The following is a 21,359-nucleotide window of genomic DNA, read 5'->3' as shown; positions in this document are numbered from 1 at the left end:
CCGCGCGCCGCGGCTGCAGCGAGCGGGCGCGGGAGGGCGGCGGGAGCTGGGGACAGTGCGCGGCGACCCCGTGGCCTCCCGCCGCTTGACCCAAGTAGGCGAGCTCCGGCTGTCTCCAAAGCCAGAGGCGCGGGCAGCCCGGGGCATTGCATTGGCACGGAGGCTTGCATATTCCAGAGAGCCCCGAGTGTGCCCTGACATGACAAGAAGGCTTCGTCTATAGGTAGGTGCACCCTTGTTTGTCTCTGCTTTTGCTTCTGATTTTGCTCACAAGCCGGCGACGTCTGTGCGGGGAGGGGCGTCCTCGCCTTGAATGAGTGTTGCATGTTAAGCAGCCGTGGAGACCGGAGCGTCCTCGGCTTCCTCCACCCGTGAGGGTTCCGGCTTAGCCTAGAGAAGGGAAGTTGCTCAAGCGGCACGCGCGCTCTTTGCAGGCAGAAGTGAAGGATGCCCTGGAGAGCGGAGGGACCGCCAGGAAGATTAGAGAACCCGAGGCAGTGCGCGGGGTTGGAGAAGCGCAGGGTCAGACGATCGGTGCTGGGGAGTCCCGGAGGGGTGGCTGTGCGAGCGCCCCCACTTGGGTGTCCTGGGTGGCCCCCTGTCATCAATGACTTTCGGCACACGGCCCCTGCGGAGTATCCAGCTCAGGGCTGGGATCGCGGTCTCCAGGCGCAGGATTGAACTTGGCTATGAACCAGTCCCTTCCTCGCTGTATCTGAATTCCAAATGGGCCAGGTGAAATGGGAGTATGAGGACTGGAGATGAAGGAGAGAGAGGAGAAATGTGTTGCCTTGATGTCGATTAGTGTCTGGAAAATGGGGGAGGAGTGCCCCTGAGACAGGGGCGCCCCAGCAGGTGTCTGGGGCGTGGGAGAAGCCTGGAGAAGCGAAGCATCTTCAGCTCTGTTGCCTGGGACTACAGCCTTCTAGCTCCCTCTCCCAGGACAGTGGGCAGGGATTGAGACCCCTCCCTTTAGAAGGAAGTAGGTGCTACTTGAAATTAGATCAGCAGAAGCCATCCAGGTGTTAAGGTGGCAGAAGCGCTGTGCGAAGTGACAGCTCTCTGGCTTCTGAGAAAAAGCAGGAGAGCCAGGCTGATTCGGTTGGGGTGGGGGTGGGGCGGCGGGAGATTGGCAGCCTCGGTGGGTCCTTGTCTTCCAGATACCTACATGTTGCCTGAGAGGCTGAGGAAAATGTCTAAGCTTTTTTGTCTGGGAAGACAGTTGTGATTGTCTTAGCAAACACCTTGGAATCCTGTTTCCTCCCTGCTCCCCACTTGCTACCCTCTTATGCATCGCACCCATTCCCAAATAAATCTTATGTGGCATCTTTTGTGAACATTTGCCCCGTTGTTCCTGACACACAATCATTCCTTCCCTTTTGCTTTCCATCAGATTTGCCTGGCTCTGAGTATGTTCCCTCTTTTTTTCCCCACTCCCACCCCAGTATTCCTGTTCACCTACTTCCCCTCTTCCCCTTGCTCCTTCAACCATTTTTCACCAACCTCTAAGCTGGTTCACTCTCATCTACCTCCATCAACTTGTATTTCTCCTGTCTCAAGCAGGAGCTGTCAACTATGAATCTCCAACAGCCAGCATCATCAGGACTATTCTCCAGTGATTAATTAGGAAGCAGCATTAGCTATCCTCCTTCTGTAGGAACAAATTGTAGGGGTGTGTCTCCTCAGGATAACAGCGGGTTGAGGACCTCGCCCCCAGCGGGCAGGATCAGCCTCCTGTGCTCAGCTGCCCCTTCAGTTGAGACAGTGGCAACTCTTGGCTTTTCCAAAGAAGGTAATGCATCTGCCTGTCCAAAAATGTACTGCATCCAAATATCTGAAAACTTGAACATTGGAAATTCTGTTTCATAAAAACATGGTGTGTATGTTGCTTTTCCAAAAGATCCCCAGTTGATATTGCTTCTCTCTCTTCCTCTGACACTCTAATGTGAGATTTTGCTTTGAATATTTATCCTTGGTATAAAATATGAAGAAAGGCCAAACTAAAGAGGGGGTAAAACTGAAAGCATGCACTAGGGACTCGCATAGAATTCTGATTACCCAACACAATTCCGGAAATGGCTCTCCTTCCTTTTGTTGACTGCAAGGTAAAGTTATTTCCAGCAGAGAAGGGACCTGTCCCTTTCAAGGGTGACCTGGAGAAGCTAAGGAGGATGGGAAGGAGATATTTATATCTGTGGATCCTGGTAGCTACATGCACATAAAAATTCTACTTTTTAGTATTGAAGTTCATTGACTTGGGACCCTGACGATGACTGCCAGGTGTCCTATCCTGAATCTGAGGTCACTAAAGTGGAAACAATCCTACTCTGATAAACCCCCCACAGCCCAGCTGTGATACCAATCAAATGCCTACTTCTAAATGTAACCAAGCCATCACTCTGTAACATTTTGGGTTAATTTCAGAGATTATTGGTTCACCCCTCTGTTAAAAAGACTAAAACACAGACAAAGGCAGCTGTGAAGGGTGAATAGCACAGCTTTCAGATTTTATATTAAATGGTTGATTGTACAAACAGCAGTCCCTTGGGTTAACGAGTTTGCAAACCAGTGTTTTATTTAATCATTTGTTGCTTTCAATGGGTTGTCTGTTTTTATTCTCAAAAGAAGTCAGAAGTCTAAAAACAATTTCTTGCTTTTCTTGGGAGGAAGTGGTGATAGAAGGGAAAGCCTATTTTATTTACATAATGGGTGCTCCTGGGGGCAATGGCAGATTTGACTTTCCACTTGGGCTTCCTCTGCACTGGTGGCCTGTGAGCAGGGCCTTGTGCTTGTGAACAGCTCCTTTACCAGGGCTATTTTCATCTGCCAAGCTGAGCTCTATGAGGTGGGGGAGATAGACAGCTTGTGTTTGTGGCCATTCAACCAGAAAAGAATACCAGCTGAAAACAGACAATGAAGCAAGGGAATTGGGGTAGGGGTGGGGAGAGGAGATATGGATAGCCAGCCATACATAATTGGCTCCCTAAAGGCAAACCTAGATGTGGAATGGTGTCATAAAAAGGTTGTCGTGTAAATGCCCCACAATGTGATTATTAGAAAGATATATTCAGAAAAGGAGAATGATTATGAGTATGTGCCCTTCCTTTGTTTTTGTTTCTTCATTTCATATCCTTATGGCAGTTTCTTGAAACAGCATTTTCCCCCTGAAAATGAACACCTCACCAATATGCACATGGAGGCCTCAAGTCAAGTCAATTGAACAAAATCGCTCAATGTATCATGTATCCTGAATGGATTCATCTTGGGACACCCATGTGTCCTTTTCCCTCTTCTGTATCTCACCTCTGTGGCCACCACCTTCCTCTCTGGTTTTCTTGCTTTGTTTTGTTTTTTGGTCACAGTGAGATTGCCTCACGTACGTTGGAAATGTTCCCTAAAAAATAATCAATGTTTTCCTGAGTGTGGCAGACTATCTAGAAAAGATCATTTATATATGGCTTCATGCTGGATTTGCTTCCCTCAAAGGAAACCCAAACATCATCCATAAAAGAGGTTGTTGCAGTTTATTTTATTGTGCATTGTTTACATGACACTGATGAGTGCTGGGTGGAGAGATGAATGTTTTCACACATTCATTACATTAATTAAAAAGGAAATAAGATTTTTTTGACAGTGAAAGCAATTAAGTTACAATATTTATATGTTGTGTTCTATTAGATCAAAATTAGTTCTTTGTCAGACCAAGGAGGGAGGAGTCTTCAAGGAAGTATTTTTTACACTATTTGGCATTCTAAAATATAATAAACGGATTCACAGTCATTTTTAATTCTGAGGTGTGTTTGAAGTCCAAGTCTGCAGTGTGATGTAATTTAGGGGAATATCATTTTTTTTTTCAACTCAAGCATGTGTTTACTGAGCAACTATTTTACGATGTAGCTAAAGTTAGATTTTTCATTCAGTATAAAAGTATAAGACATTAATTATAGCTTCTAGGGAACACAGTCTGACAGAGAAGTGGGAGAAACCCAACTGGGTTGAACAGTGTGCAGAGGGTGACCACATGTCCTGGTTTGTCCCATATATAACTATTGTTGCAGCATAATTATTAATAGCACCCCTTTCACTAAGAAGTGTTCAGGTTTGGACAGTTCAGATAAGTCACACAGTCACCCTAGGAAAAAGGGCTATGGGAGAAAGTCTAGAGGAAGAAGAAGCCTGTGTTTGGAGTAGTTAGTGAAAATGTAATTCATGTGTCTATTCTAAAGATAATAGATAAATGGAAGGGAATACTTACCAGACAAGAAGACTGCAAGCTCCCTAAGGGCCCAGAGGTTCTGTTTTGTTTGCTCTTATACCTTCAGGACTTGCATGCTGCCTACCCAATGGTAAGCATTAAATATTAATCCACTTCTTGTGAACCTAGATTTAAGATCAGGACTGAAGGTAGGAAAGTTCAGTACAGTGAGGAGGCATTCCTTGCCAGGAAGGTCAAATAAGAACAATTGTGAAACAAGGCTACTATTAACAGTAATGGTGATACTAGAACACAGTTGGCCCATGGCCATACCAAAAAAACAACCTCATGTATAGAAAAACAATGTTTTTTAACTCTTTCTTGTGTTTACCTCTTATCTTTGGGGTTTAATGTTATTGGCCTTTATGTTTAGCTGTAGAAGTGATCTCTTCCTTCACCAGCAAATCGTTCAGGAAGGAATTGAGGAAACAATGACTCCATTCTCTTCAGGCTTCTTTCTGTCCTTGTCCTCCAGGAGAGCTCTTGGAAAGGAGACAAGAACAGGAAGGTGGGGAGAGTACCTTAGAAATACAAAAGCAATGCAGATAAACAAAGAGCACATGGTTTTTTCCTCCTACAACTAGGAGAACTAAATTCAAAATGACAGTTTCCTGGCGCTAGTGCAACTCCCAAGAGGTTAATCGTAGAATGACATTTGATTTCTCCACTTTTTGCTACATGTGAAGTCCTAGAATAACTTGTCCTTGGTCTTAACTATGACACTCTACTTTCCAATTAATGTACACCCATACTAGGTGCCCTGCTGATATGCAGAGGTTCAAGGTTAACTTACTACATGAAGATCTCAGGATAACTACCAGCTAGTAAGCCCTGAAAAGCAATGCCATGCTTTTAGATATAAGGTTATTAGTAGCATTTTAGTTACTTTTTTTTTTTTTTTTTTTTGAGTTGGAGTCTCACTCTGTCACCCAGACTGGAGTGCAGTAGCCGCTCCCGGCCACCGCAGCCTCGACCTGCTGGGCTCCAGCGATCTTTCCGCCTCAGCCTTCCGAGTAGCCGGAATTACAGGCATGTGCTACCACACCCGGCTGATTTTTTGATTTATTGTAGAGATGAGGTCTCGCAGCCCAGGCGGGTCTCGAACCCGCAGGCTCAGGCAATCCACTCACCTCAGCCTCCCAAAGGCGCGGGATTACAGGCTGAGCCACCGAGCCCAGCCATTTTAGCTACTTTGACATGATTATATCCTCCAATGTTCTAATCTAATTTAATGTTGTCTGGGTTGACGGATGCTTCATCTTCAGAAATAAGTGAAGCTTAGAAAAGAGAGAGATGAAGCTGAGATGTTAGTCACACACAGGGAACTCAACATTCATCAGGGTTCAGTTGCACAGAACAGAATCTACTCAGCAGAAAATATATACCATAAAAGGCTTACAGAATTGTTGGATCAGGAAGGACAAGGCAACATACTCTAGGTTGAAGGCTAAGGAAATACATGCTGGTTGAGCTTTCTAGAACAACTTTGAAAGGTACACTGTAAAACTGGGTTACTGGAGTGACTGCCTAATCTGTAGTCAAGAAGCTACCTGTTGATTAGAGAAGCTACTGGCTCCAGAACGAGGCTACCACTGCCATGGTCAAGAAACAGCTCATGAGGAAACCAGCATAGAAAAGCCAGATATTCCATGAAGGTTGCTGTCAGCAGTGAAAATAAAGAATCAGAAGCCAATATGGTAGGCAAAATAATCCAGAACTGCCACTTCCCAGCCCAAGATGTCCATGTCCTAATCCCCAGAACCGGTGAATATGTTGCTTTGCATGGCAAAAGGGACTTTGCAGATGTTATTAAGTCAATAACTGGACAGTATCCTGGATTGCCCAGTCTAATTATATCGGTCCTTAAAACAAGAGAAACTTTCTTAGCCATGATCAGGAGGACACGGAACTGTAAAAATAAAAAGTTAGGCTGGCTTTGAAGATGGGGGAAAGCGCCACGAGGGAAGAAGTACAGGGGCTCAGAAGCTAGAAAAGACAAAGGAACAGATTTTGCCCTAGACCCTCCAGAAGGGAACACAGCCCTACCAACACCTTAATTTTAGTCCAGTGAGACTTATTTCAGACTTCTGTCCTCCTGAACTGTAAGATAAATAAATGTGTGTTATTTTAGACTTTAAGCCACTAAAATTGTGGTCATGTGTTATAGCAGCCATTGGAAACTAGTGCACACAGCCTCCTTTTCACTTCTGCCTTCAACTCTTGTACAAGTGTGTCTAATGGAGCCTCCACAGAATTCCCCAGATCTCCCTGCAGCTAACATAACTGCAAGAGATTCTGGGGAATGTTGTTTTCAGCATCCCATCTTTAGTACAGGAAGGCAACAAAGGGGGCATTGGAATGATGTTGAGGGCCAATCAAGTGTATCCAGTGCAGCTGCCAGGGGAAATCACGAGGGGGTTGAGGAGCCACAGGTATATATGTATGGCACTCTTAACTATCTTTCTCTGAGGGACAGTGGCATGTGGCAGAGCAGAAGTGGATGCCTGAGATTTTTAGGAAGCTTGACAAGTGTTATGAAGTCATTACGGCACAGGGAGGAGGGGGCATCAGTGGTTGCCTGTTTTACCCCGTTAGAAGTTACTATCTGGAGTTTAAGGAGAGATTGTACTTAAGTATAGGTATCAGGGATAAATATTGACTTTCTACAGCTTAACCCTTAACTATTTATAGTCCAATCATATGGCAGATTATATTTTCCAAAAATGCCCTCAACACTATCTCCTACCCCCCATAATATTCCTACAAAGTGACTGTGATACATTGAAAGGGGAGGGGAACTATGTTTCTTCCCCTCAAAATTGTGACTTTTTCCATTAATAGAGAATGTGACTTCTAAGGCTAGATTATAAAAGATGATTCAACTTCTGTCTTGCTGGCTGGAATATCAACTCTTGAAGCTATCAGCCACCAGGGAAGCTGACTATCCTGAGACTCCCATGCTGGGGAGCCCAAACCACTTGATCACATGAAGAAATGTGAGACTGTAAGAAGAGAGAAAGATGCCTGGTCAACACCAGCTCCTCCAGTGCCCACTGCTCCACATCTAGCCACCATATGCCTGACGAGAGACCCTGAGCCAGAACTGTCCAGCAGAGTCCTTCCCAATTCCTGACTCATTGTTGTTGTTTCAGGGCGCTACGTTTTGGAATGATTTGTCACACAGCAATAAATAACTAGACGGGTTTATACAGTCAGACACAGACAAAGGTCAATTAAGACCACAGTCTTGTGTTATTCCTATCAGATTTCTTCTCTGCGAGGTAAATAACATGACAGTAGTCGGTAGTAGAATAACCAACTCTAAAGTCCAGCTTCTCCTCCTATAGAATATTGGCCTAAAAAATGCATTCTTAAAATTTATGTCACACATTTTGGTTTGTTTGTTGGGGAAGGATTTAGGAAAGTAGATTTGGCAGCATTCAAACTAGCTAATCTAACATGTGAATAAGCAGAAATCCTAATAAATTATTTTTAAAGTAGACCTGTCTCAGTGTAGCAAGTGTAAGTAAAGTAAACCTTTACTTTGAGGAGTGTCCTCAAATTGGGGGCCCTGTTAGGAGATGGAGAAAGAGAGAAGAAAGAGTAATTGGACCAACCACCATGATCTGGTGCCTGAAGCACAGTTCACCATGGCTGGTGATCCCTTACTTTCCTCAGCACACTGACCACTGTTTTTTTCTTTTTCTACCAGTTATCTTCTGCACACACTTCCTTCCTTGATACCTAAGTCTTCATTAAGATTAAGTTCAACGTACTTAAAGTCAAGCAGCAATAAAAATAGTGACTTAAAGTCACACAGATAGTACTAAAGTACTATCACTTTAGTCCAAGTGACAGAATCTTATATTTCTGTGGATTTTTGCAGTTTTTAACAACTTTCACAACCATGGTCTCATTTAAACTACAGAACAACCCTGTGATGTCACATCGATGTCCCTGATTTCACAAATTACGAAACAAAACTAACTGAGTTAACTGGTTTGCCCAAGATCACAGTGCTAGTGTATACCAGAGGCCGGGTTAACTCTGAGGTGTTCTGATTCCTCCTTCAGGGTTCTCTATCCCAGGAGGATCACTCAACTTACTTTTGCAGCAAAAACAGTGTTGAGCATCAGCAATAAGGGGTGATTTGTTCTGCCTGCCTACTCCTTTCAGTCACTAAAATGTGGCCTATTTGAAGCCCAGACTCACAGAGTTAGGGTGCCTGAAGGGTGACTATTTTTTTGTATTACCTGAGGAATGCCTTCAGTTGGATACTTTGCTTTGCAAATGGAAACCTGCCCCTATAATTACATAAGAAGGTCATTTAGGCTCCCATGACATTCCAAAAAAAGTTTGCCCTTTGAATTTTGTCATAATGGTCTTTGGCCTAAAATAGGATAGAAATGACACGTGGTGTTTCTTTTTCAAGGATTTTTTTTTTTTTTTTTTAGGATACTCGATGTGTGTTTCTTCACATTAAGATGTTTCCCAGTTGTAAATTTTGGGGTCTCTTTGGTTGTCACAAAATGGCTCTTTCCCCACTATTGGAAGAAAATAATCACAAGAAGAAGAAGCTAAGGGGCTATATTAACTCAAGATGTTTTTCATAAATGTAACTACACAATTATCAAGCTGGAAGTACTGAAAAAATACGTATCGAGGAGATGCATAGTTTTCCATAGCTTTTCATGTAGGGGCCCTAGTCTCACTCCTTGATAGCCCAATTAGAAAATAAACCTGGCCAATCCCTGCACACAAGATTCCACATATGGTAAAAATGACTTTCCCTTTACCATCTCCCTTTAGGTAAATCATAGGATCCTGAATGCAGGTATAGAGGCCAGACCTTCCTGGGCACAAGGAGTTTGAAGCCATTGCGATTTTAAAAAATTACGGATATATGTACAGATATCTCACATTGCATGTTGACATAAAGCCTGTCTTATATGGTGAAACACTTAATCCAAATAAACACATTATATTATTGTAATAATAATAGCTATCACTTACTAGCATTTCTAATGTGCCAGACACATATGTAGATTCACTGAGTCCTCACAACAACCTGAGGTGATTACTTTTACCATCTTTATTTTATAGATGAGAGAATTGAGGCTCTGCAAAATTAATAAGTGGCAGAGCTCAGTTTTAAACCTAGGTTCAGCCGGGAGTGGTAGCTGACACATAATCTCAGTACTTTGGAAGGCCAAGGTGGGAGGATTACTTGAGGCCTGGTGTTAGAAACTAGCTTGGGCAACATAGTGAGACCCTGTCTCTAAAAAAAATTTTTTTAATTAGCCAGGTGTGGTGGCAAGTGTCTGTAGCCTCAGCTAATCAGGAAGCTGATGCAGGAGGATCACTCGAGCCCAGGAGTTCAAGGCTGCAGTGAACTATGATTGCACCACTGCCTTTCTGCCTGGGTGGCAGAGCAAGACTCTCTCTAAAAAATAAAAGTAAATAAGTAAATAAATAAATCCAATGTTGTGTCCTTATAAAAATAATAAAAATAAACCTCGGCTCTCTGGCATCAGAGTCTAGGCTGTGACTGTGGATGTAAATATACAAAGACGCCAATTTCAGAGCCACAGTTCCCACAGCAACTGCCAGTTAGTAGCACACTCAATAGGCCTGAGTTCTCCCACATAACTTAGCTAGTTGGTGGCTGCCAGATCTTTTGGCTTAGCAACTTGAAACGGAGACTGTCCATGTAGGCTGAGTCTCTCAGCTGATATCAAGGCGTTAATGAGACTCTTCAGGACTCTGTTATAGTCAGGAGGAAGCTTTTTCACATTATGCATCCAAAAGACTCGTTATTCCAGTTGAGTAAGCAGTGTGTCTGCAAAGGTGACCTATGGTAGGGAAATGAAATGGGCACTTTTTCTCTAAGTAAGCAATGCATCCTGATAAATAACATCGTGTCAGTTACATGCCAGTTCCTTCCTCTTGCAAAGGACTGATGCCTCAGAGATTTGAACAACCCCACAAAATGGAGGGGACTGGAGACAAAAAAAACTCAAAGGAAAAAAGGAACCATTCCTTTTTTTTTTTTTAAGGACTGTTGTCTGATCCATGCCCACATTTAAAGTATCCCTTAATCAATTTTGTCTTAATTACTGAATGTAGGAAAACATGATCATTGTTAATCCATGGAGTTTTAATTTATGCATAGGAGAATTATACAGGATAATTACCTGCAGTTGAAGAAAAATGAATAGTGTCAGATCTAGTTAATCCACGCATGGTTTACCCTTCTACCTCTCTATCAGAAAAGATATAAAGTGGTAACCAATCTAAATGATATGCATAAATTGCATTGGTTTGCTAAGCGGAAGTATTTTTTTCCTTTGATTTGCATCACAATAGGGTTCTCAGATTTGGACTGACTAGATTTGAATATAATTTTCAGAACAATAGCTGTGATTCACTGATTTAACTCATATTTGATCTCTTCCAAAAGTGCCCATTTTTCAAATCAGTGCAAGGGAAGTTATCTTCATGGGTCCTATGTTAGTCTGAGCATAATTTATGAGGATAATTCAATGGGAATGATGATTATTTCCTTTATCAAGATTTGTGAGAGATTGATAGTAATGATCGCATTACTAGTTCCCACATTGTCCCTAAATCTCCATGATTCAATGGCTTCCAAAAACTGAAACTAAAACAAGCAGCTGGAACAAATTATGGGGCAATGAATGGACATAGATGGAAATTTCCTCGTGACTTTTGTCAAGCAATAGATAGCTGCTAAGGTCTCTTCGAACTCACACATGCTAGTTCAGAGAATACTAAGACTTGGTTGAAGTTTATGGAAAAAAATTATGCTCTGTAATGGTAATTTGAGACAGGTTACAATAGTGAAAAATTTTGAAAAGAAAGCATCAGTATCAAAAGGAAGAGCCAGAGAAAGTAAATATGCTAACTTCGAAGACTGTGTTCTTGCTGTGACTGCGTAGTAAGTTTTACTCTGAGGATCCTGGTGACCAGGCAAAAAGGGGAACGTAATAAGTTATTGCTAGGGGAAAGATGGACATACAAAATACAGCATTTCCTCAAAGAGCAAATTCCCTTAGCAATGAATTACAAAAGAAATGTCTTATATGGAAACATATATACAAGAGGTCAAGTTGAGTTAGTTAACCCAAAGCATTGCAGTGAAGTTCAAAAGGCAACAACACTGATAGGACACAGTGGCTCATGCCTGTAATTCCAGCATTTTGGGAGGCCAAGGCAGGAGAACTGCTTGAGCCCAGGAGTTCGAGACTAGCCTGGGAAACACAGCAAGACCTCATCTCTACAAAAATACAAAAATTAACCAGGCATGGTGAATCAATCACACCTGTAGTCCCAGCTACTCAGGAGGCTGCAGTGGAAGAACTGCCTAAGGCCAGGAAGTCAAGGCCGCAGTGAGCCATGATCGAGCCACTGCACTCCAGCCTGGACGACAGAGTGAAACCCTGACTCAAAAAATTAAAAACAAAAAACACATACTCTCTGGCTGTGACAATCTCTAAGATTCTGTATAACTTAAGGCCCTCTATTAATTAGAGCTGTGATGTCATGAAATTGTCTCTGGGTCAATTCACAGGAAATATGTAATGAATACATGTTTAAAGTTTATGTGGATTTTCATTTCATTTCATTTCACTAGACAAATGCTCTTATTAAACAATTTTTCCTGACTCTGAAGTGCTAACAGAAACATAACTGGTAAATTTGATACTTGCCATTTCCTGCTGTGAATATTAATTGTGGTACAGAGTGTAATCCGGAATCCAACTCTGGAGGGTGGCAGAAGGGGAGGGGATGCAGTGACTGGCTGTGTTCAGCCACCTGTCCACGCCGTGGCCCCTTTCTCTCTTCACCCTGAATACCCCAGTCTGAACAGTTGGAGGGCATCTGCTCTTAGGGCTGGAACACCCGCACTGCTGACTCAGAAACAATAGACCCATCCTGCCAAATGATGTATTTTTGGTGCAGAGAAAAATTCTATCCCTTCTAGGGATCAAAACACATTCTTATGTGGATGCATGTCATTTTTGAAAGAATTTGCCTAGTTCACATTCTGAATTTTGCTCATCCCATTTGATTTCACTCAGCACCCACATTCAATGGTCTCTGTACTTTTTTTTTTTTTGAGTTGGAGTCTCACTCTGTCGCCCAGACTGAAGTGAGGATCACCTGCTGGGATTAGGTGATTCTTCCACCTCAGTCTTCCAAGTAGCTGGAACTACAAGCACATGCCACCACGCCCAGCTAATTTTTTTACTGTGATTTTATTGTAGAGACAAGGTCTCACCAAGTTGGGACTGGTCTCGAACCCCAGGCTCAGGTAATCCTCTCGCCTTAGCCTCCCAAAGTGTTGGATTACAGGCAAAGCCACTGCGCCCAGCCATTCTCTGTACTTTCAGTTCCAAAGTCTTGCAATAAGGTTTGAGAAACACACAGCGTGAACAGCATCCTTCAAACAGAAAATGTTCAGAGCGGCTGATTGTCTGGAGGCTGTTTGCTGAAAAGCTCACAAGTTGTACCAGGAAAAATCGACTCTTAAAAATGCCTGCTTGGTAGGGAAATACCCTCGGATCCCGCACCATATTTAATAGCAACTGCATTTCTTTTCTTTCCTTTTCTTTTTTTTGAGTTGGAGTCTCACTCTGTCGCACAGGCTGGAATGCAGTGGCACACTCACAGCCACCGCAGCCTTGACCTGCTAGGCTCAGTTGATCCTTCTGCCCCAGTCTCCAAGTAGCTGGAACTACAGGCATGCGCTATTACGCCTGGCTAATTTTTTTATTTATTGTAGAGATGAGATGAGGTCTCACCAAGTTGCTCAGGCATGAGGTCTCATCCATGGGCTCAGGCAGTCCTCTCACCTCAGCCTCCCAAAGTGCTGGGATTATAGGCATGAGCCACCGCGCCCGGCCAACCTTGACTTTATTAAACTGGAATTGACTTAATAATACATTCTCATCACTAACAAGAAGAGCAATGAATTATTTCACTGTTCTAATTACCTTATATTCATATCCTGTTCATTTTTTTGAGCTCTGAAGCCCAGGCTGGAGTGCAATGGCATGCTAATGACTACCGCAGCCTCAACCTGCTGGGCCCAGGCAATCCTTCCACCTCAGCCTTCCAAGTAGCTGGAATTATAGGTGTGTGCCACCACACCTGGCTAATTTTTTTATCTATTGTGGAGACGAGGTCTCGCAAAGTTGTGCAGGCTGGTGTCTAACTCCTGGGTTCAGGCAATCTTTTCACCTCTGTCTCCCAAAGTGCTGGGATTGCAGGTGTGAACCACCATGCCTGGTCCCTGTTCAATTTTCATAGCAACCTATGAGTTTGGTCCTTTTATCATTCCTATTTTACAGGAGAAGCAATTGAGGTTAGGAGTGATTAAACAACCTATGAAAGCACAATATAAAGTAGTACTGCCAGGCCACAAATCCAGGCAGGCTGGATTCCTTAGTTTCAAAACTTCTGAAGTAGAAGACATTCATTTTGTCAGCGCAATACTGGAAAACAGAGGAACAGATGACTGCAAGTTCCAATCCTGACATGCAGCTACTTTTGAGTCTTCACAATAATGCAATGGAAACGTTCTTTTAAATCCCAAAGTTCCCAGAACCATTTCTTGTGTGCCCCTAAAGATACAATTTTATCCTGTTTTTCTGGTAAATACTTGCAATGTTTTTTTCAAATATTTTTGTAGTGAGGTTGAAATTAAGTACTAAAGAAGACAAATGGCTCAATTTTGGGGGGGGTTTCATATTAAAAGATTAGGAGGCAAATGTTACTGATGATTACTGCATACTGTGTACATGTAGAAAAAGTAAACCCTAGGAAGGTTTGGTTCTTTTTTTTTTTTAATGTACTTATACCCAGACCCTACTCCAGATTTACTAAATTGCAATCTCTAGGGATGAGGCCATTTTTAAAAAGCTCCCCAGGTAATTCTAATATGCAGCCAGGTTAAAGAATTCCTAAATTGATAGTCATTATATTACACTTTTTCTAGAGGTTATTGATATTTATATCAATAGGAAGGTGCAGAGGCTGGAACAAGGATAAATATTTTGATGTAGCAGATGTCTTCAAACAAACCCAATAAATCCGTTCTTAAGAATGAGCATGACTTTGTGGATTTAATCACAAGACTATAGATACAGGGTATTCTACCCTGAACCTTGAATAGCAAAGATTACCCATTTATCTTTGTTGAATCTAAAATACTGTTATTCTCATTATACTGTGTTCTTGACCCTTAATGAGCACCTAATGGTGGGGAATGGTTATGGGATAAGAAAGGAAAAGGCCTGGCAGGAAGGTGATGGTGAGACACCAGTTAATCTTCTTAAACCATATGAGCACTGGATTAGTGCTGATTAATGATGTGGGTAGGACCACGCGGCATTCTGAGTACTGATTGTCCTCCACTCCAGATTGATGGAAAGTCACATTAAGAAATGGGAAAACAGTCAGCACCTGTAGCTCACACCTGTAATCCCAGCACTTTGGAAGGATAAGGTGGGAGGATCACTTTAGGCCTGGTGTTCAAGACCAGCCTGGGCAACATAGGGGACCCCCTCCCCCCATCTCAACAATAAAAAAGAAATGGGAAAAGTAGAATTTTGCTTTCTCAGCTCAAGGTGAGTGGAGATGAGGAGTAATAGTACTCCACCTGGGTGGTAGAAATCCTGATTCTCATTCTAGCTCTGCCAACAGTCTTGTTGGAACAGTTGCCTACAGGTCCGTTTCAGAATATAGATGAATTTCTCTTCTCTATGCCCTCATCTTATTCCTATAAAACAGAAATAATTATCACTATCCTACCTAACTCATAGGATTACTATCAGAAAACAGAGTTTGCTGTCAAAGCATTTGGAAAAGTATAATCTGCAAACGTAAGATATTGTTATGAACCCCCTCATCAATAAAGGTGTTTCAGAGGAATAGAGGATGGTATAATGGACATGGGGACTCAGAAGGGGGAGAGAGGAATGGGTAGAGGGATGAAAAAATCACCTGTTGAGTACAATGTGCCCAGGAGTGGTGGGTACACTTAAAGCCCCGATTTCTTTGCCACTATACAATGCAAGCATGCAACCAAAAACTATTTGTATCCCCCTAGAGTCATTGAAATTTTAAAAATAAATAAAATAAACGTGATATTTGAGATAAAGACAGCTGTGTAGCCACAAAAAAATGAACCGTTCTTTCTGTTCATTTTGATCTCTCAAGGGTCCACCTGCTCCAAGTAGCAACTCATACTACAAATTCTTTGGTAGCTCTAAATTGGGAAGGCTTCTGTCAATTGGCTTGAACGCCTAATTTCCCTGCATGGAGATGATTTCACTTCTGCTTGGCTAATATGGCCCAGCTCAATGCTTCCAGTCTGCTCAAAGTGTGCATTTGTTTCTTCGGTTCCTGGCAACCTGAGACCTTTCTGTCTTCTTTCCTATCCCAAAAGTCCCAGAATACTCCCACGAGCTTCTCCTTATAAACCAGAGGGCAGAGGCAGAGTCTGAAGCTCCATGATGACACAACTCCCCTTCCCTGTTGGTCTGTGCCGTGTCCAAGAGAAATGCTCCCCAGTTTGGAGCTTCTGTGTTTACACAGATGTTGCCCTGAGTGGAGTGGAAAACTAGGTGGATCTGGAACTTATTAAAGCTAGTTAATTTGAGCACTAGTGTGGTCAAATTATAGGCTTCTTATTTGCTTTGAAGTGGAATATGGTAGACCCACCAAACTAAACAGCCAAACCAAATCGTCTTCTTCTAGAGAAAATAGACACATTTCCTTTCTCCGTTTCCTCGTGTTTATCTACACTGAGATCTGAGGAGGACAAGGGGTTTCATGTATTGTCTTCATTCTATGTCTTCTATTCTAACATTCACTGTATCCTAAAGTGCTCCATAAAGGAAATAAAGGTTAAGAATTACTGTCTCTGTGTCTACACTTGTCTGCTTTATGGTAGGTGAGTGCCCTGATGTTTGTAAGCTATTTGGGATTGTCTTCTTGTATAAGCACTGAGCTGGAATACACCCAATAAGTAAAATATTCAAACATACACACTCACATAAGTAGAGTGAAGCAACTTAAAGCAACTCCAGATCTCATGTCATACTTTTGTTGCATCTAAAAAGGATGGACTTTTTCTTGCATAACCCTAGTGCCCTTTGAAATTAGTAAATACTTTGACATGGATTAAATATTAGATGATAGTAATTAAAACATCCCAAGTGTCTAAAAAGTGACTTTTTAGTTGTTTTGTCATCATGATTAAAATAGGGCGACACATTACATCTGTTAGTTTGTCTCTTGCATCCTTGTTGTCCTTCCCCCATCTTTCCACCCTTTTTTTCCATGAATAAATTATTTGAAAAGTAAGGAGTCTGAGGCCCTGGGAAGATCTGTCTAGAGAAAGTGTGTTCCCTGTTTTATTTCTTCCAGGCTGCCCAAAGAATCAACACTTGTCACTTTGCTGTTTGTAACTATACCCAGGCTGTAGGATGAGGACACAAGAAAATGAATAAAAACCACTTTCTCCCCAGTGAACCAGAGAAAATACTGAAAAGACAAGGGCCAAAAGAAGGCCAAGCACTGTAGAGTGAGATTTGAGTCCTGGAAAAGAAAAGTAGTCCTTGAAATAATTCTGGTATGACCCAGAGGACAGAGTACATTCTGTAAGTAATAATAGGGAGTGATGTAGAAGAGAACAGAGTTAAAACTGGTGAGAGTGAGGTGATGGAGTGGTGCATTAGGGGAGGTAGGAGTCTTGACAAAAGTCTTCCAACTCTCCTTTTCCTGCTCTACAAAAATGGATATGACTCCATTCTAGGTAAACTAGTTAAGAACAAAAAACAGGCAAAAGGGTCATAGGCAGCTAAGAATGAAAGCTCACCTCCTAGACTGAGTGAGGGTTTGGTGTGATCATAAGAATTATGTGCATATCTGAGGGGAAACAATGTGACAGTGCCTTTTGAGCTACAGATAATATGATAATATGACATTTCACATGTGTACAAATAAGCTCTAAATGTATTCTTTTGTCTTTGGTTTGGGGAATTCGCCATATGTTGATGGATCTGGTGTTGTATACATAAATTGTACTTAATTTACACTTTACACTAAATTGTACTTAAAGTTAGGGATTAAATGGACTTTTTTGCCTCATTACTGTCTTTACAGCTTCAAATTCTTTGGACAAAGCAAAAGATGGTAATAAATTAACATAATTCTGCTTTGTTGATAATCTGGTATTTGCACATAGCTATACCTAACTGCTTTGCATTGGATTATAAGTTGTTTTTGGCAACCAAAAATAATTCAGATGTTATGTATGTAGCCACCCCTTGGTAGGTAGCAGCTAGGACACATAGTGAAACCATTATCCCTATTATGGCAGTTTACTTTGCTAAAATTACCATGCAGAGAACACATGTACAGGCCTCCGGGAAGCCACTCAACTTTGAAACTGCTGGTGTTTGACAGCACTGCCTTACTTTGTAAATATCCTGGAATAACTCTTTGATACTGGGTTGTTCTGCAATAAGTCCATTTGTTATAATTTTCTTTCTCAATTTTTTTTTGGTCAGCTATACTTTATTCAGTAATAATTCATCTAACTTTATATAAAACACCACAGATTTAGAAAGGTCAAGGCAAATGTTTTTACTGTATAAAGTTATGGGGGACAAGCACAGTGACTTACACCTGTAATCATAGCACTTTGGAAGTCTGAGGTAAGAGGATTGTTTGAAGCCAAGAGTTTGAGACCAGCCTGGTAACACAGAGAGATTCCTAGCTCTACAAAAAATTTTAAAATTAGCATGGCAGTGCACACCTCTGTTCCTGGCTACTTGGGAGTCTGAGGTGGGAGGATGACGTGAGTCCAGGAGGTTGCAGTTCCAGTGTGCTATGATTGTGCCACTGCACTCCAGCCTGGGTGACAGAACAAGACCCTGTCACTAAATATATATATTTATATATATCCCAGCATTTATATATATCCCAGCATATATATATATATGGGATACAAGTGTAATTTTATTATTTACATAGATTGTGGAGTGGTGAAGGCCGGGCTTTTAGTGTAATCATCACTCAATTTTTTTTATCCATTAAGTAATTTTTCATCCTTCACCTTCCTCCCACCCTTCCAGTCTCCATTGTCTTTCATTCCACATACTTCCATATGTGCATATTATTTGGCTCCCACTCATAAATGAGAACATGTGGTATTTGACTTTCTGAATCTGAATTGTTTCACTTAAGATAATGGCTTCTAGTTCCATTCATGTTGCTGCAAAAGACATTATTTCATTCTTTTGTATGACTGAGTAGTATTCCATAGTGTATATATACATATCACATTTTCTTTATCCAGGCATCCTTTTGGTAGACACTCAGGAGTCGATTCCATGTCCACACTGTTGTGAATTTTACTGTGATAAACATACTAGTGAAGCTATCTTTTTGACATAATGATTTCTTTTTGATCAAGGTAAAATTATCAGAGAAATTTACTTTAAAGCAGAGAGAATTAAACATGACAAATAAATTTCAACCTATTAACACATAGTGACTAAAAAGTGCTAACATTTAACTAGATCATTTCCTTAGTAAAAACATCTTCCTATGTGCATGTTGCTAAAAAAATTAAAATATTTGATTTAACAAACATCTGTCCGCTTCTATCACACTGTATATAGCACAAACACAATAGGTCACTAATTCTTGTAAGAGATTTACTCCAACACCATTATCCCTTTCTCAGTGATTAATTTTTGTAATAATTATGTGTTATGTGGTCTGTCCTTCTATAAAGTTATATTTACATACTGAATCATTCCATAGTCAATAATAAGCAACTGAAATCAATCAGAACTCATCATCATTCACAGAGTTCTAAAAACTGCATGACATAGGCTGTAATCAAGAGAATAAAATATATAAGGTTATGAAGAAATTTCTTGTTCACAAATGCAACTACAGAGTAGAGACTGTGAAAAATCATATGTATCTTCCCACGTAAGGTCTTTAAGCTTCCCTCTGTATATGAGCTTGAGAGTAGAAAAAAAGAAAGGGAGCTCTAGGAGCCAAAGCCAAGAAAGGAGTCCAGGTGTTCCAATTCTGCGACTCTTGATGATCACCAGGCCCCTTTTTAAGCTCCTAGGAACAGCACTGCATACCCTCATGTATTATATTCAAGCCTATAATAAGATGCCTGAATGCTAAGCATTTGGAGTGCTGCTTTAAAAAGTGTTGTCATAACAACAGGAATAAAATGACGAATGTAACTTGAGTTTGAAAGGACTGACTTAGTTTTAAGTCCATTGCTTTACCTTCGTTGTTGCAAGGGTTCAGCTGTAATCTCTTGGCTCAAGCAAAGGCCATGATCATAACTGAGTCAGTGTTTTTAGCTACTTTTGCCATCATGTAACTGTTGGTCATTATTCCATCAATTCAGTTTATTTGTTAGGATGGACAGAAAGAAATTAATTGGCCTTATGAAAAAAAAATCTATCAGTTTGATTATGTAGGCCATATCTAAAAAAGCTTTTATTGAAGATAACTCCTTATCCTTTCTCTAAGATGAAATACAGCATGTAGCTTTATTTATAAGGCTCAATTCCATTTTCAATCTGACCCTCAAGCCCATTAATAAATACCAGCATTAGTCACACATGTTCAGCAAGTGAACAAGTACATGGTGTGTAATTATACTTTCCAGCACACTGTTGGGTACATTTTCCTAGAACCTAATGACTTTTTCCATTTAGGATTTCCAAAGATGAAGCTTGGTTCTAGCAAGAACAGTAAAAAATATGAGCTTATAAAAATGGTAATTTCAGTAGAATCAAATAGCAGTAAAAGAGAAGATGTCATTGTCATCTTGATGCTTTTCTGAAGTAAAGAAGCAACAATCACTATTAGGTAGAAGTGAGTTGCCAGGCTCCAGGGATAAACAGACTCCATGCAAAATATGCCTGAAGGACTTGATAAAACCAAACGTGAGGCCATTTTCTTCTATATAGGAATGTTGTTTTTTAATCTGGTGGTCAAAAAATGAGGGTTCCTGGTGGTGTATTGTTCTCTCAGCAGGATCAGCCAAACTGCCTCCAAAGATATGTTCCCAAGAGATGTTCCTTTTTTGATATACTTGGATTTTGCTGTTTTTAAAAAATATGTAAATATACTTATTATTGCAAGCAGCTTCAGCCTCTATTTAAGTACAAAATGCTTTTTTTCCTTTTAATCGGGAAACAGTTGGTTCTGGTTTGATGTGTCGTGTGCACCAAATGAAGGTTTACAAGTGTTCTAGACTTCGCATTTTAAAATGAGTTATGACAACATTCATAAAAATCAATCCAACTCCTCATGAGATTTAAGTGAGCTTTATGCCCTGAATCATTTTTCTTCTAATTATCTTGAGGCCAGCTGCTACTTCCTGCATTTATTTAATCCACCAGAACAGAAGAAAAACAGGGTTTTCATTTTCCCCAGGGCTGAAATTGTGTCAATTATCTAGAGGTTCCTACATTTGACTGTCCCAATGAATAGACATGCTATTAACATTTCTTCTTTACTCTTCAAATGACTCAGCCAGACCCTTAAAATAGCTTCAACGTATTCTGCTGTCATTGCTTTAAGGTGGAATAAAAGAGAGAGAAAAGGGAGAGCAGTAATGCCAGGTTTCTTCATCTTTATATATTTCTTCACCTGTAAAATGTGTAATGAGTTTATAATTAGCACATCCCATTTGATTGATAAAATCAGATTTCTCTTCAAATTGCAAGTCCTAGTTAGTAGGAAACACCATTACATCACACTGAGCCCTTTACATTTGTTATCTCATTTTCTCTTCAAAGCACCCTCAGTGACTTAGGTATTATTATTATTTTATTGACAAGAAAAATTGGGGCTTAGGAAGGACAAGTGACTTGGTGAAACCTGGGTCCAACCTGGCTTCAGAGGCAATGCTTTTGCTATCCTTCCCTGTATTAATCATCAAAGAAGTTTCAAAAGACAGATGGTACCCACCCACAAGAAGGATGTGGCTTGTTTAAAGAGAGGAAGACATTCAGAAAAATAAGTA

The 21,359-nt window shown here is 41.0% G+C and overlaps 1 protein-coding gene across 1 annotated transcript in view; it reads left to right on the top strand.

Moving 5' to 3' along the window:
* Positions 1–21,359, top strand: part of RIPOR2 (RHO family interacting cell polarization regulator 2) — a 90,292-nt gene continuing 68,933 nt past the window's right edge. The window contains exon 1 of the mRNA XM_008059391.1: positions 1–223. The gene's annotated coding sequence lies outside the window, so the exon portion shown is untranslated. The remainder of the gene's footprint in view (positions 224–21,359) is intronic.

This window comes from Carlito syrichta, unplaced genomic scaffold, assembly GCF_000164805.1.
Source record: "Carlito syrichta isolate Samal-C Ts95f unplaced genomic scaffold, Tarsius_syrichta-2.0.1 Scaffold304018, whole genome shotgun sequence".
In the NCBI taxonomy this organism is placed as follows: Eukaryota; Metazoa; Chordata; class Mammalia; order Primates; family Tarsiidae; genus Carlito; species Carlito syrichta.
This window is presented reverse-complemented; position numbering and strand designations above follow the sequence as displayed.